At 39.2% G+C, this 15188-nt stretch overlaps 1 protein-coding gene across 1 annotated transcript in view; it reads left to right on the top strand.

The window, feature by feature from the left end:
* Window positions 1-15188, top strand: part of gpc3 (glypican 3) — a 143648-nt gene that overhangs the window by 10348 nt on the left and 118112 nt on the right. The window lies entirely within an intron of this gene.

The raw sequence follows: 15188 nt of genomic DNA, 5'->3' as shown, positions 1-15188 counted from the left end.
GTAAAAGTTACAATAGCTATTTTCAACAGTGTACCAATTTATGAAGCACTTCTCACACACAAGTTACTGTCAAAGCAAGCAGCTTTCTGTTGGTCTACGTAGTGAATTTCCATGACTGACTTTAACCTGTTGCAAAAAATTTACAAAAATCTTTCTCCGCCCTCATGTGAAATTCACATTTGCATGTGTTCATATTGAAATAAGTTGATTCTTCATTCACAAAAACGGTGTTGAATAGCAGTTATTGTGACTGCACCGGTTAGTTCACCCAAAAATGAACATTATATCGTTAATGACTCACCCTCATGTCGTTCCAAGCCTGTAACACCTGTTCATCTTTTTAAGATATTTTAGATTTAGCCGAGAGTTTTCTGTCTCTCCAATGAATATGTATGTACGGTATACTGTCCTTGCAGTATCTTACAGGTCTTACGGGCTTGGAACAACATGAGGGTGAGTCATTAATGACATAATTTTTGGGTGAACTAACCCTTTAAGATGGCCCTGTGGTTTTGCTGTGCTAGATACACACTAGTGTATGATATGAGATCTTGAGTTAAGTACAAGGGAGTTTGGTCTTTTGTGTCAGATTGGCAATGATAAAGAAATTAAAAGTTCAGGAGGGGACTGGTTTTGTAATAAGAGGACATTAGGTGACAGTGAATTTTTTGATTCCATGTTAAAAAGGCATCATAGGAGCAATTCGGACACATGCAGACATTTATTGTCTCAGTCACTGATTGACTGTTGCTGTGAGCATGTGATACTAAGGAGACCAGAGTTTCAGAGTAGGTTTACAGTTGAAAAAACATACAAATCCTACCTGGTTTAGGTGAGATTCATCAGGCTCAATGTAAAAAATCTCTGTCAACTTTGTGACCAATTCTGAAGCATTTGCACCTGAAAGTGTGTCATGTGTGGCAATCAGCCAATCACATGGAACATGAGTGTCACTTGGATTCTCTTCGCAAGAGAGAGGGCGCAGTTCACTTTGTTGAAGATGTAGAGATTGTTATGAAAAATATAATGATTTTAATCACATTTACAAGGCAGGAATAAACACTGCTGCTGAAGTGGGAGTTGCAGCTGAAAGAAAATATCTGACTAAAACAATTCATGTGTATCAAGTGAATTAAATTTTAAAAACTGAATTAAAAAAGTTTTCAAAGAGCTCAAAAGAAAATACTTAAGCTTAATCTGTTTTATGTAGGCCTATTAAAGGTTGAATTTGGAAAAAAATGCTTCATTTAAGAATTTAGAAACATCTAAGTAATTAGTACAATAGATATTGTATAGAAACCATATCATAGAAGTCACACGGTACCCATACGAACACAAAAACTCTCCATCGAATATTCATTGTGTATTCTGTACCAAGTATTGAGGTCTCTGAGTATGAATGTGCCAATTTGAGGAGAAAATGAAATCCAGATGTGGCAAGTCACTAAACCTAAAAACAAAAGCAATGATAAAACAGTATAAATACAACTGGAAAACAGCAAAAAAAAAAAAAAAATCAACCTTATCAGTTATTGAAACACCAGTATCAGAAAAGTTTAGTAGTTGTAATTTAATTTTATGACGTTGATATTTACAAGTTTGAATTGATTACTAATATATAATTAACTTTGCTTTTTCAATTCACGCCTGAACTAACCTTTTCATTTAGAAACAACATTACTTTTTATCTGTATAGTATTTAACCACTGAACCAATTTTATCAGTGAGTGTAATATATTTTAATTATTTATTTTACAATACAACATTGCAAATAAATGCAGCCTTGGTGAGCGTAGGAGACTTAAAAAAACGTTCCTGACCGCAAACTTTTACAAGTGTAGATTAGAACGTCTCTAGTTTGGTATAAAAGTACCTTCAAGCCTTTCTTTAATTTTAAAGTTGCTTCTCCAACACTGACTTCAAATGTACATCCAATTACAAATAGTATATGTGTTGATTGATAAATGGAACTTCCTGATTGGTCAGCTTAATTAATCATGTAATTTGGCATGAGTGGGTCGCCCCCACTAATTGCGTTTCACTAACTATGTTAGCATGGTGGATTTAGCTAGCTCCTGTCTGTTCATGGAGGTGGTTCAATGCTAATTGCTTCAGCATTAGGCCTGAGAGAAATACCCGAACAGCCCTCAGAATTTCTGTAATGTGCTCTTGTCTCGTCGTGTTTTTCCCTTGCACACTCCCGCAGGGAATTGCGAGCGGGCCTTGTTTGCAATCTTCTGTGCTGCTCTTCCCATTGCTTTTGATTCTTTTGTACTTTTCGAGGCTGGCACAGATCAAAGGGCTCTTCTCTCCAATCCAGCATCCTGCATCCCTTCCCTTCACTCGACTCCCATCAGCCCCTGCTGCCCCTCCCCACGTTAGCCTGGCTTTCTCACAAACCGTAAGCAGCGCCAAAGAATCGGCTCTTTGAAGTCAACTTTGCCAAACAGTCATAAAAGTTAAGAGGCTCTGTCACAGGGACTTTTTCAGGGCATTCATTCAGCACTGTGCGGCAGTTTTTCGGGTCCCCTGATCGGTCTCATTTCGCAGTTAGTCACAGTGTGTCTGCTTTGATTCATGTCAATGGCTCGGTTAAATGTCTCTAAAATCTTAAACAGAATCAGCCTATGGGTGATAAAAGAGAAAAATGTGGCATGTGAAGAGTTTTTTTTTTAAGACTTTACTTTGTGATGCAGTCTGTCCTATAAACAAGGGGTGTAAAAACTGTCTGAAAAATGGGGTGGACTTTCCTTCACCAGATGATGCCGTGAACCACATTGTGTAAATGTTTTAAAGTGAATTCCTATCCATGCACATCATTATTATTATTTTTTATAAATATAAGTGTCCCTGTAATCTTTAATCAAAATCACTGACTCTCCCACTTGCGGCAACATCATTCCTCTAATGTATTTTCGTTGAGGGAGGAATAACCTGTCACTCACAAGACATCATAGCAATAGCAAACCACAACCATCCAATCAATTCCCAATGGACAAAACTAAGTCCTGCCCTACATTTATTTGTAGCCGTTTGACTCAGATATATGTCACAATACAGGGAAAAAAATACTGTCACGTTAAATGATATAGCAGACATTGTTCATTAAATGAAGTTAAGAAAGTTTATCTAGATTATCTTTGATGGAAATACTTCTGGCAGCTGTTGAATTGAACCGGTGATTAATGAAACGCTGGAGGGAATAATTTAGAGCTAAAGATGGATGCCAAACTCCAGTGGAAACCAAGGTGGTTTGGTCTCACATGTCAATCAGATTGACAGACAATTTTAATTTCTGTTAGCAGGTCTGCAGTGCTACACGGAGCTGCTTTTAGCTGCTTTGGGAAAGGAACGCGGCCTCCACATGTAAATGACACCAGCTCTTTTTTTATTTGAAAAAAAAAATAAAATAAAATTAACAGGTAATCCCCATTTCAAAGACTATAATATAAAAAGAAAGTCATGCTTAATTTATCCATTTTCTCATCCTCAGATCCACCCTTGAAAGACATGCTTTAGGTATTGATGTGTGTGAGCACAGAGAGCCAGAGTGAGTGTGTCTTCTGCATAACAAATTGTTCCCAAAATAGGATAAAAGTCAACTTTATTTGTAATGCCTTTTCAAGTCAATAACAGCATACCACGAATCTACAAAGAACATAGAGTAAATGAGCTTAATGCTTTTTTTTTTTTGCATTCTGTGTAGATTGCTTTAGGACATGGCTAGTAAAATAGAGATATGGAAAACACATTGCAAATGTTTGTTTACTGCTTGAAATATCAGCCTCAAAAATTCTTGGATCTGTGGTCTTCAACAGGGGGTCCATGGCAGCACTGTAGGGGATCTGCAAATTAGAAAGAAGAAAAAGTGTGTTAAATAAAAAAATAATATTAACCAAAGAGAGTTGAGCAGCTAAAGTTCAGCTGAATATCTCATTGCCCTTTCCACATTATGTATTACTCTGTACTCTACCGTTTAACAACCAGGGTTTATTTAGAAACAAATTAGGCCTAATACTTTGATTCAGCAAGGATGCATTAAATCGATCAAAAGTGACATGTTTATAATGTTACAAAAGAGTAATGATGGTGAAAACAGCTTTGACAGTTATTTTAAATAGTAAAAAATGACATTTCAAATGAATCTATTAAATCCACGGTCCTTGGAGAGCATAAGAGACTTCTTTACCATTTAAAAGAGTAAGGTTGAAAAGGTTGTCTTTTTGTGCGGTTTGGAGAAGGATAGCCTCTCACACACACTTTCTGATGGCTCTAGACAAAGCAGATGTTACTAGCTCTCTAGTATTCAATCAGATCTTTAGAGGAGGAGTAGAAGTACTTCAGACTTAGAAGAGAATTAGCTCAGACTACATAGACGCAGATATGCTCATTTCATGCCGAAAGTTCAGGCTTATGGTTAAACAAGTCATATTTAGTCAAGCATTACATCATCCCTCATTATCCCTCAATTAGATGTCTGGCTGATATAGACATTGTGCCAGTCTGTGGCTTGTTTAGTCCTAAGCAGAAATTTAAAAACAGTCTCCCACAATTCAGTTCTGCTATACCTCAATGAGCCACTTTATCCACTGCGGCAACAAGTAATCAAAGGTTATTTCAGTCACTGCATGTCCAATTGTTATCCCAACCTTGTTAGTGCTGCTCGATCTTAAGTGCTTTAGGGTCTTAGTTTCAATCTTTTTTCCCCATCCCACTTTTTCCCGGCATACTCCTCTCTAATGCTACCCGGTCCGCCCTCTCTCTGGAGTCATTTAGCTCTTTGTCGAAGTTTCACCATAACCCAATAAAGGCCTGACTGAAGGAGAGCTGGAACGGCCATGAAAGCCATCTGAAGTTGTTTACTCTCCGCCTAGGGTGAATTTAATAACTTAATGATTGTTAGAAACGTCTGTGCCATCTCGCAAACAAGCCCTTTGTGCCTCGTTTGCCTGATGAGTGAAAATATACTTGCCATCACTGCATCTTTCTCTAACAATTATAATTAGTTTTCTCTCACAGGCTGTGTGGATATTTATGGGCTGGTGTCGTAGGGGCACACAGGCTCATTGAGGTCCTTGGTGCTCGATTGAATATGCAGAGTCTAGTGGAGACTGATCCAGCCTGTTATAATCATCAAAGTGATCTCTCTTCTCAGACTCTGTGCAGTGGTAAAGAGACCAAAAGCTCAGAGGGTGAAGAAATAGCTTAGAGAGTGACTATCTCTGAGGAGAGACTCAGTATAGAGAATCAAACTAGAGGCCCAGCAGAGAGAGACACACTTCAGTAGAGTTTGCTTAGGATGAGCTTTAACTACAGTACAGTTAGTGAAGCTCTGCTTGATGGCATCAGTTATCTATTGCTTTCTAACTTAAGCACTGCTCTGTAACTGCCCAAGAGCTCTGAGGTGTTAAAAATAGGTTTCCCTTAAGCAAGAATAAGCAGACAATGATTTGAAAGTATAAAGGGCAATATTTTCCCATGTAGAGCTTTGTATGCTCAAACTCTTTCTGTAATTTAATTTTGTAAAAATGGAAAGTATTACAAGTGATTGACTATTCGACAATATAGATTATTCTATTTTGGCCTCATATTATAAATTGCATAAAATAAAATGTTTCAATTATATTAATATTCTTTTATAGATTTGGTGTTGTTGTTGTTGCTATATTTAGTATTTGGTCAGCATTTGTTCTTTTCTTTTATTATTATTATTTTTTTATTCTTTGTTAGTTACAAAGTTACAAAAGGTACAATGTTGGTCAATGTTTCTTGCTCCAACTTAAACTACATAGATTGTTACCTCAACCCTGTCCCTAAACCTAACCATCACTGGGGTTAATGGCATTTATGAGTGTTCCCTTACCATCCTAGGAAAAAAAAGATCGCTCCCCAGTTGTAGATGTATATTTTGCTTCGTTTCGCGCGGACATTTGACGGGCGTGTACAGACACGCGGAATCACTCGGACGTTAATGCCGTAGACATACACGTGGATACACGCGGATAGCTCAAAATGCGTAGAGATAACACGCCACCTGACTCGAAAGTGGCGTGTATGTTTACGCAAAAGTCATGATGTCATGTTGGTATATGACACCTTGGGATGAGAATGCGTTGGTCATTTATGGTGTAAATCAGGGCGACCAAGTGTCTGACTAGTTAGCTGTTGTAGAAATAAATAAATAAATAAATATGGGCGACCATATGTTAATGTGCTAATGATGTTAATTCCATGATGATTTCTGAACAACCCAGGTTAGTTTCCTTTAAAAAGAGCAAGCAAAATCCAGTTTTACATAGATATTACCTAAAGCAAATGTGCATAATGGATCTAAACAAACAAGTATAAAAGCGTTTCATCACAAGTTCAGCAAACATTATGACTCATTGTGCATAAATGTGCATCTAAACATTAACCATGATGACAGTGGTATAAAGGTCTAATTGTGGCTAATACATTAGCATGCATCTACATGAGTAAGGCTATGAGGTAGCAGTGCTCTCTTGATTATGACAGTAATTACATTGCGAGGTGGCAGACGGTTTGCCTGGTGTTTGTGAATGCGAGTGGTGCATTGGAGCAGGTGATTAGAGTCTGGCCCTGAATTAGCAGATGGTGAGGAGGAGAAAGGCCTCCTGAGTGTCAATGGATTGGGAGCTCAGGAGAGACACCGAGCTGAGGGGAAAATCAGCACCAAGGAGGGAAGGGCATCACGGGGCAACAGCTCATCATATATTCCTTCATGCAGATTGTTTCTAATACCCGCCCACACGAGTGCGTCTGGCCCAGAAATCTCAAACATTGCAACCTTACACCCAAGTTCCTTTGTGCCCCAGTTCTGTCATAAGCACATGTTGCAAGTGTAAATTACAAATCCTTCTGCAACATGTTTAAAACCCCCATTTACACCTTCGGCTCCTCCCTGACCAGCTTATTCCTGTCTGTCACCCGTTTCGGTGGCTTAACGTAGCTCTTGCATCCCCTGAGGTATGTGCATTTCCCCTGCCTTGGTTTCAAGCACGTGCTTTGTCCTGACAGAGTCGGGTTTGTGTGTTTCTAATCACCCTCCTGATGTTCGATTTGGACCGCACTTTTGGACCACAATTCTGCGGCTGTCTCTTTGTTGATAGTGTGGCATCCAGTCTGCTCTGCATGCGGTCTATTTGCATTTTCATTGTGACTGTGGCTCGGGAAATCTTCAATAGCGGCTGCATTATCGCCCCAGAAAGAAAAGCGAACCACTTTCTGAGAGTTCAATTTAGTGAGAAGTGTGGTATTTCTTTTCAGTGTCTTGTGGTGTTGGAGACAAAGGCTTATTTCTTTACTTTGATGAAGACATGTTTTATTGTGACTTATCTCTCTTGGAAGGCCCATCGAGTCGCCGTGGAGCAGGAGAAAAGAAATCGGAAAAGTCGCGCAGGACAAACAGTGGGCTAAACGGACATGAATTATACATGGTGCAATTTCTCTCTTTCTTTCTTTGTTTCCCATTTGAGTTCTCACATAAACTCCACCACCCAGTCATAGATATGCACTACGGAGGGCATTAACGCCGGTTTCTTCCTCCGGCCTCATGACACTACATCAATGTGGCAGTAGGTTATATGGGATTTGTTTTTCTCACCTCATATTCCCTCTGAGTCTCTGTTAAATGCTTACTCTCATGGGCAGCGTTTGTGTACTCTCACCAACGCATGCTAATGCAGGCCGGTCTAATGCGTTTTCCCTGCACACTTCGCCGAATGACGAATGCGTGTGCGTAAGGCATTTATATCTCTCTCTCACGATTCCTCAACTCAGCTCTATTCTTTTCCAATCATGCAAAACCACAAAGTCATTTTCAGCACCGCAAGGTGTAAGATTGTGCTCTGTTTGTCTCAGTGATATTGAGAGCGAGGAACATTTAGTAATTATGCTTAATGATCTCTCACAAATGTACAATCTGCCACCATAAATGTCACAGTTCAGTAGACTTCATGACGGCCGGGTTATTTGAGAATGCGATTTAGTGAAGAAACAGCGGATTATATTAAGGAGTAATCCGTCACTATTTTCTGCCATGTGCTGTCCTGTGCTGTGGCTGTTTACGCTATGCTAATGATCCAAATTCTTCCATGTCTCCCGTGCTGAGATATTTCATCATGGAAAACAAACAAACAAGAGCTGTATTTGGATCAAAGATCTTTCTGAAATAGTACCATCAAAACCCCGTCAGCTGAGCACCACTTTCAACTCCCCACCATCTTTCCTGACAACAGCACTCCTTCACATCAGACTCACTCTTTCACCACAGGAACGTCTCGAGCTCGGGCTCAGACACATTAGATTCACTTGGTTTTAGCATTCACAACACACCCAAGATGTTGAACATGTTGTCTGAGAAGCTGGTGCAGTTTTTCCCCCCTTTTTTGTTTGAGTGCAAAATATTGTGAAATGCAAAGTAAGTGACGGTTTGAGAAACAAACAAATCTAATTAAAATCAGAAGTAAAACCTGTTTTATCTTTGGAAATTGCTGACTGAAATCAACCTGAACTTTTAGGCACATATTGTGTACAGCAACAAGTTAAATCAATTGTGTTTTAAAAATGTAAGGCTCTAGAAAGGAACCAGATGTTATGTAAGATGTAGTCTGTGCAATGCATGTAAATGTAGACCGTACCTATATTCTAAAATTGTTTATGGTTCAATTTACACTGCTAATTTATAGTTGTTTGACACTTTAATTTTATAATATACATACAAATAATACATAAAGTCATTTATGAATATGAATTTCATTAAAATTTGCAGAATGATCACTAATCGTATAATATAAAGAATGTTATTAGACTTTTATAGATTTTTGCCATAATGACCAGACAAATAGGCCTATATACAGTATGTGCTTTCTACTTTCAGGGTCTGAATGAACTAAATGAACTTAACGAAGGGTAAAAAGTGTAAAAAAGTGTAAATAATAATAATAATAATTTATTCATTAGAAATGTAATAAGTAAAAGTACAAATATTCAGTTTCAGTAGCCTTGATGACCCTCCCATCCCTCCAACCGTCTTTTATGTCTTACTCCTTTTCCAGTGCTGCGACATTTTTGTGATGTCCTTCCAAAATTGGTACAAATTCGAGAAGTTGGGTTTGAGATTGAAAAATGTCTATTGGCTTGAATGTCAATGAAGCGTTCAGTTCAAACTCTGGTCATATTCTCAACCTTTACAAGAGACTTGATGAGTTGAAAGCAAATCTGAAATTGCGGCGTATACAAAACCAGCCATTAAATGCATAAATCATTGTTTCTTTCTGCAGCTGCTTTTTCATGCTGTCTCTCTTTAACCTCTTGTCCTTTTTGCATGTAGGAGGTTGTGTTTGTCATCTTAAACCTGCCCCCTCGAGGCTCCCGGCATCCCGCTAACGCCTGTGCATTCAAAGTCAAGGGTGATGTATTTTTCATTCGGTGCCCTGCATTATTGAGCAGCTTATGCAATACGTAATGTGTGCAACTCTGCCACGGCTATGTCAAAGATCTGAGAGTAGTGGAAGAGCTTGACTTACCTAACTCTCTCTAATTCACTACCTTTTCCATGTCTTCATTTTTGCCTTCTTTTGCTGGACCCATGTGGGAGTGAAAGATCAGCAGTTCACTCATACCACACATCACCTGCATTTATAATGGCCATGCTTTTAAATTGGTTTACATTTACAATTTAGTGTACCATTGCTTCAAGGCATCCAGCAAGGTCAAAAAGTCACAGAACAAGACTTCATGACTGGTAACCTCGGCAGACTGCCGTAAGTCTTTTAAGCCTGAAGTGTCATTTTTTTCTGATGGTAAAATACTTTCTCCTGTCTACGTGTATTATGCGGAGAAAATACATTTAGACATTTGTAGGCTGTGATCCTTAAAACCATGTATAAAAACTATGGTCCTGTGAGAATATTTAATGAGCAATCGTCTTTGTTGGCTCATGGTTGGCTGGTGTGAGACATGCCAAAAGAATATGATTTAAAATCTGCCATCTTTGTTTGTAACTTCTTAATGCTTCAGCGAATCATGAATGTCATCTGAAAACAGATGTGTTTGACTTCGGCAGTGTCTGGATTTTAACCAATTGACGATATTTGAAAACGTTGCTGTCGGACACTTTCTCCTTCTCATAGTAACACGTACATGTAATACAAAACATCTACTTTAAAAATAAAAATAAATATTAACAATATAGGTTGATTTTGCTAAAAAAAAAAACCCTATCACAATACACAGCTCACTTTGAAGAAGGTTTTTTTCTGTCCTTGCGGCATCTACGTCCATATTTACCGGCCGAACATTGACCCATTGAAAACATAATTTTTTGTTTCACTACCATTTCGTAGTGCTAGTGGCACAGAAATGAAACCCTTCAGCTTTAAAACAATGGTTGTTCCTATTTGTCTATGGCAGGGTATGTGAACCCTAACAGTGTAGGTGAATAATTCAAGATGGGAACATGTTGCGAGGATATGTCAGCCCAGCAGGAGAATGTGAAGTGGGGACGGGATGCCCTGGAGATTAGGGCAGCTGAAACAGGAGGGTAAGTGAGGGTCTCTCTGCTTGGATGGGCTGATGTGAGGAGAAATGTTTGGGTGGGGAAAGAGAACTGAGAGACTTGGAGAGATTCTCATCAATCCCCCCCAATGTTGCGTAGCTCCCTGGGTGGAATTGTTGGGCTAAGTGGCATGATGAAGGAGGTTCTGCCACGCTCAATCACTCTCGCCTCCCACCCCTCTGTCCAACTGACAGCGCCGGCCACCCGTGCTGATAGATGGATCGCTGGAGGAGTGGAGGAGGAGGCATTTAATGCTCCCTCCATTCATTTACAAGCTTGAATGTTATTGCAGAGAATAGCCGCATCGGTTGAAAAGCAATCCTCATTATCTGCTGAAAAGGCTTGGTTACTGCCCGGCCCGCTGATAGTTTGCATGCAAAGAGGGTGAGATGCCTCCGAAGACTGGATCAGTGTGTGTGTGCGGTGTGGCGGGCGGCAGACAGGGGGGAAAGCACCGTGCCGGCACAGTTAACTTGGACCTTGTTAGTATTGATTTTCCCCAGATTGAGCACCCATTCATTTATAATTCATTCTCCTCTCAAAACTATCAGACAGGGGAGGGTTATGATGGATAGACAGGCAGGAGTGAGACAGGGCATTTTTTCTAATAAAAAGGATCTGGGGCATTAGAAAATGCATTCAGTGGAGTCTAAAAATCGGAGACCTTACTGAAAATCTGGGATGTAGAATCAATTTGGAAAATAAGTTTTTATTTTATTTTGATAAAAGCAACATTATGACAATAAGAAAGATTTAAGGTTATGTTCTATTTTTGTGACTGGGTCAGGTTAGTGACAATTAGTCATTTGAACTCTTTGTACAGACAGTCAGGAATTCGTCATTGAATTCCAGAGAACATGACAGGATTTCGTCATTCATCATTCACGCATCCTAATTTTAATCAAAACTCAAATGACTTTCTGTCTTCCACAGAACACAATACGAAAAATGTAACTGAATGTTGCTGTTGTTTTTGTTTAAACATGGGCGAAATAAAAGGTTTTAACAAAAAATAAAACTAAAGAAACATTATGACAAAATCTGAAATATTCAAGGTTATGTTTGTGACAGTGTCAAGTTGAATTCTGTAGGCTGTACACAAACTTGTGGAATTCATGCTGTTTAGTGCTGCTGTCATTAAAAGAGAGAAAGATAAAAACCTAATACGAAAGCCTGGCTCAAACAAAGAGTTTTTGGCCCGGTTTCACAGACAGGGTTTAGATTAAGCCAGGATTAGGCCTTAGTTCAATTAGGACATTTAAGTAGCTTTTATAAATGTGCCATAGAAAAACATAGTGATGTGCACCTTGAGAAAAACAATGGGACTGACATATTTTAAGATATTTTAGTGCAAGTTGTTTTGAGTTAAAACAGCTCAAACATGCATTTTAGTCTGGGACTAGCCTTAAACCTTGTCTGTTAAACCAGGGGTTAAAATCCTACCCGATTATAAAATATGGTTGCAGATTTCTTCACCGATTTTCTTATCTCAGATCTCAAACACGCATTGTACACACTACAAGAAATCTTGGTGTATCATAGCAAAATGATCATGCCAGAGGGAGCACCAGGTCATGTGATCTCATGGGAAAACGAAGATTGTGACAATTTAACTGTAACTATATTCTTTGTAGACACATTTCTTTTTTGCACGTTATACAAGCAGTCGTGTTATTGCCACACTTCCACGAGCCGTTCCTCCATCGCAGCTTGTCATTTCAATAGTTTCCTCATTCACTTCCGTGTCCATAAAGACTTGTCTCTCGTTGACTGTTGTAAACTGTTGTAAGTAGTCATAATTATACCAATTTAAAATCCTAAATTTCAAACAGTTTGGATATTATCAGGGCAGCCTCATTGCATCTGCGTGAAGATTGGGAGGTTTAAGAAATTATCTGTAAACGGCTCACATTGCCAGGTTATCTGTCCCGAACATCGGAACTGACCAAGATTTTTTTGTCGGAAAGGGGTAAATCGGGGATAAAATGGCCTAAAACTCCTGTAGTCTGAGCCCGTCCTAACACATCCTGTTTTTGCAGCAATATAGGTCTGCATCAGTTTAGAAAAAAGATTCCCAACGCATAGCAGAGAGGCAGCGTTCTCCTTTGGGTCATTTCTGCTGTAGTCTGTCACGGATAATCTTGTTGACAGGCATTAATGAGGAAGTAGGCTCTGAACTGCGTAAGCATGTAACAGTCTCTGAAACACAAGGCCGTCATCTACACGCTGCAAATGGCATTTGAAGAGGAATGAAGGGCTCCTAGTTGAAACGTGGGCAGAAGTGAGCTGTCAGGGTTAAAGGTGAGCTGATGTGCGTCGAATCCTCTGCTCTGGCCTGCTGAGGAAATTGTCCTGTATTAATAATTAAATAACTCCAGCCATATCAACTGTTTACTCATGCTGAACACACTGCTAGAATCCCCTGAAGAGCACACACACACACAGTTTTTACTGTCCAGTTGATATGTTTGCTCTACTACACAGAACATAATTTTAGCTGATCTACACTACCGTTTTGACCAATTCATTTATTTGTCATCCATATATGCAGAAATATCAAGACGAGAATTGAGTAAGCTTTCCCTAAGCTCACGTCATTATGTCTTGGTGTCAAATTTTAGTTTTCAATTAAATGTAGGAAAACATGGTATGCTGTTGTTGTCAGAACAAAAATCTTGTCCCTTAGAGCAGTTTAAAGGGACAGTTCACCCCTGGGAAAAAAAAAAAAAAACACAACAACATTCTGTCATTCTCAATTTGTTCGAAACACAAATAATGTTTTGTCTTCCACAAAACACAGAAAGGGAAATTTAGCAGAATGTTTCCGCTGCCTTTTTTTTGTGTGTGAGAGAAACAGATTTTGACATTGAAGTCATCATTCACTGAAATTCTTATTCTGCTACAGGTTTGACCAGTCATGATGGAATATGCTAAAGCACAAATGAGATTTGAACAAAGAATTGAGATTATCAGGGAATAATAACAATTAAAAGTTTGGTCTGTCCTCCATACAATGACATAAGACTTGAAATACATGTATGAGTGCACTCCACAAGTCAAATGCGTTGCTTTTTATGGTCTTTATTTTTTTTAAAGTTTGACAGCTTGCTTGCTTGTTTTGTATGGTATTGTGGTGAACTATTCCTTCACATCTCTGGATGTGTTTGAATGTGTTGGGTTGGTTCCCAGCGGCCCTCAGGTCTCTAACATCCATGTATTTCTGTATGGTGTGAAGTCAGAGGAATGTCAGGAGTTCATGCAGTTTTAATTTTTGAACCTACTTTATTCTGGATTCTTTCCCTCCTGCTTCTTCTCTTTGTTTGTGTTTCTCACACTCATTTTAAATTCTTTCACACTTTTCCACACTTTTGCTGTTCTATTTTATACACAATTTCCTCTCTGTTTGGTACGTTAGCTATCACTAAATGTGAAGATGGGGCACTAGTCCACAACTAATGCACGCTTGCTCTCTTAACCTGCAGGGTGAATTATTCAGAACCACAGGGTGATCAGAGGCGCCCTCAAGCATTCAACACAGCCATGACCTAGTCCTCTTCCTCAGACTTACACCTCTCTCTCTCTCTCTCTCTCTCTCTCCTGACCTCTTTCTTTGTTTTTCGCTTGACTTCTTTTTTCTTTCCGTCTCTCATTTCTATTTTCTCTCATTCTCACTCTATCTCATGTTGAGAGGGGATGTGTTATGAGGCTGTTGCCATGTAGCCCCTAATTTATTTCCACCCTCTATCCTGTCCCTCCCCCCTCTCATGTGCTCTCTGATTGGCTGAGAGCACTTGGGCCTCCAGTAGGTGTGAGGAAAAGCTCTGTGCCCCACAGCGTCTCTGCTGTTTGAGTCGGCCGTGGTGCTCAGGCCATCCTGCTCCCGCGGTCTGTCCCACCAGCCCCTCTCCATCTGTCACTGTACACACCTCTCACACCTCACACACACTTATACACCTGTGTCCACAGAGGGCTGGACTGGGTCTGAGTGTGTCAGTGTGGCAAAATGGCCATTCAATAAAAGTAACGGAAAAGTGCATTCTACGCAGCCGCTAATGGGACATGGTTAGACTTGCTGTGGTATTTAGTTACATTACAGTACTTCAGATCATGTGACGATAGTAAGGAGAGATGTCAGAGGATTTGGTGCTCAACAGATCCTGAGCATCATTGATAAATATCGTATCTTGTAAAATCAGTACCACTGGTTCCTAATAAAAGTGTGTGTGATTGCGAATGTGAAAGCAAAAAAACGAGCATGTATTCAAAATTCATTTATAGCAATTTATGCATATTTTTTAGCGGTTCGCTGATGCCTGCAAATTATATACAATATAATTACACAAATAGATGTTTGTTAGAGAATGTAAAAGCATTTTCTATTCAAGTAGAAAAGATGTTGCTGTAAATGTATATTCACAATATTACTGTTTTTACTATATTTGGGTCAAATAATTCCAGCCTTAAGAGACTTCAAGTTGTGGACTGATACATTGCAATGCATCATGATTTCTGAAAAGTTGTAAAGTTGGAGATGTTAATTTCCAGCCAGCTTTTGATATTGTTGTGTGCGGTATAGTTATAACATGTAGTGAATGGTTACGTTATGTGA

The sequence above is a fragment of the Pimephales promelas genome, chromosome 9, assembly GCF_988280905.1.
Source record: "Pimephales promelas chromosome 9, fPimPro1.hap1.1, whole genome shotgun sequence".
NCBI classification, from domain to species: domain Eukaryota; kingdom Metazoa; phylum Chordata; class Actinopteri; order Cypriniformes; family Leuciscidae; genus Pimephales; species Pimephales promelas.
Note: the sequence above shows the minus strand (reverse complement) of the source record. Positions and strands in the feature narration are given on the sequence as shown.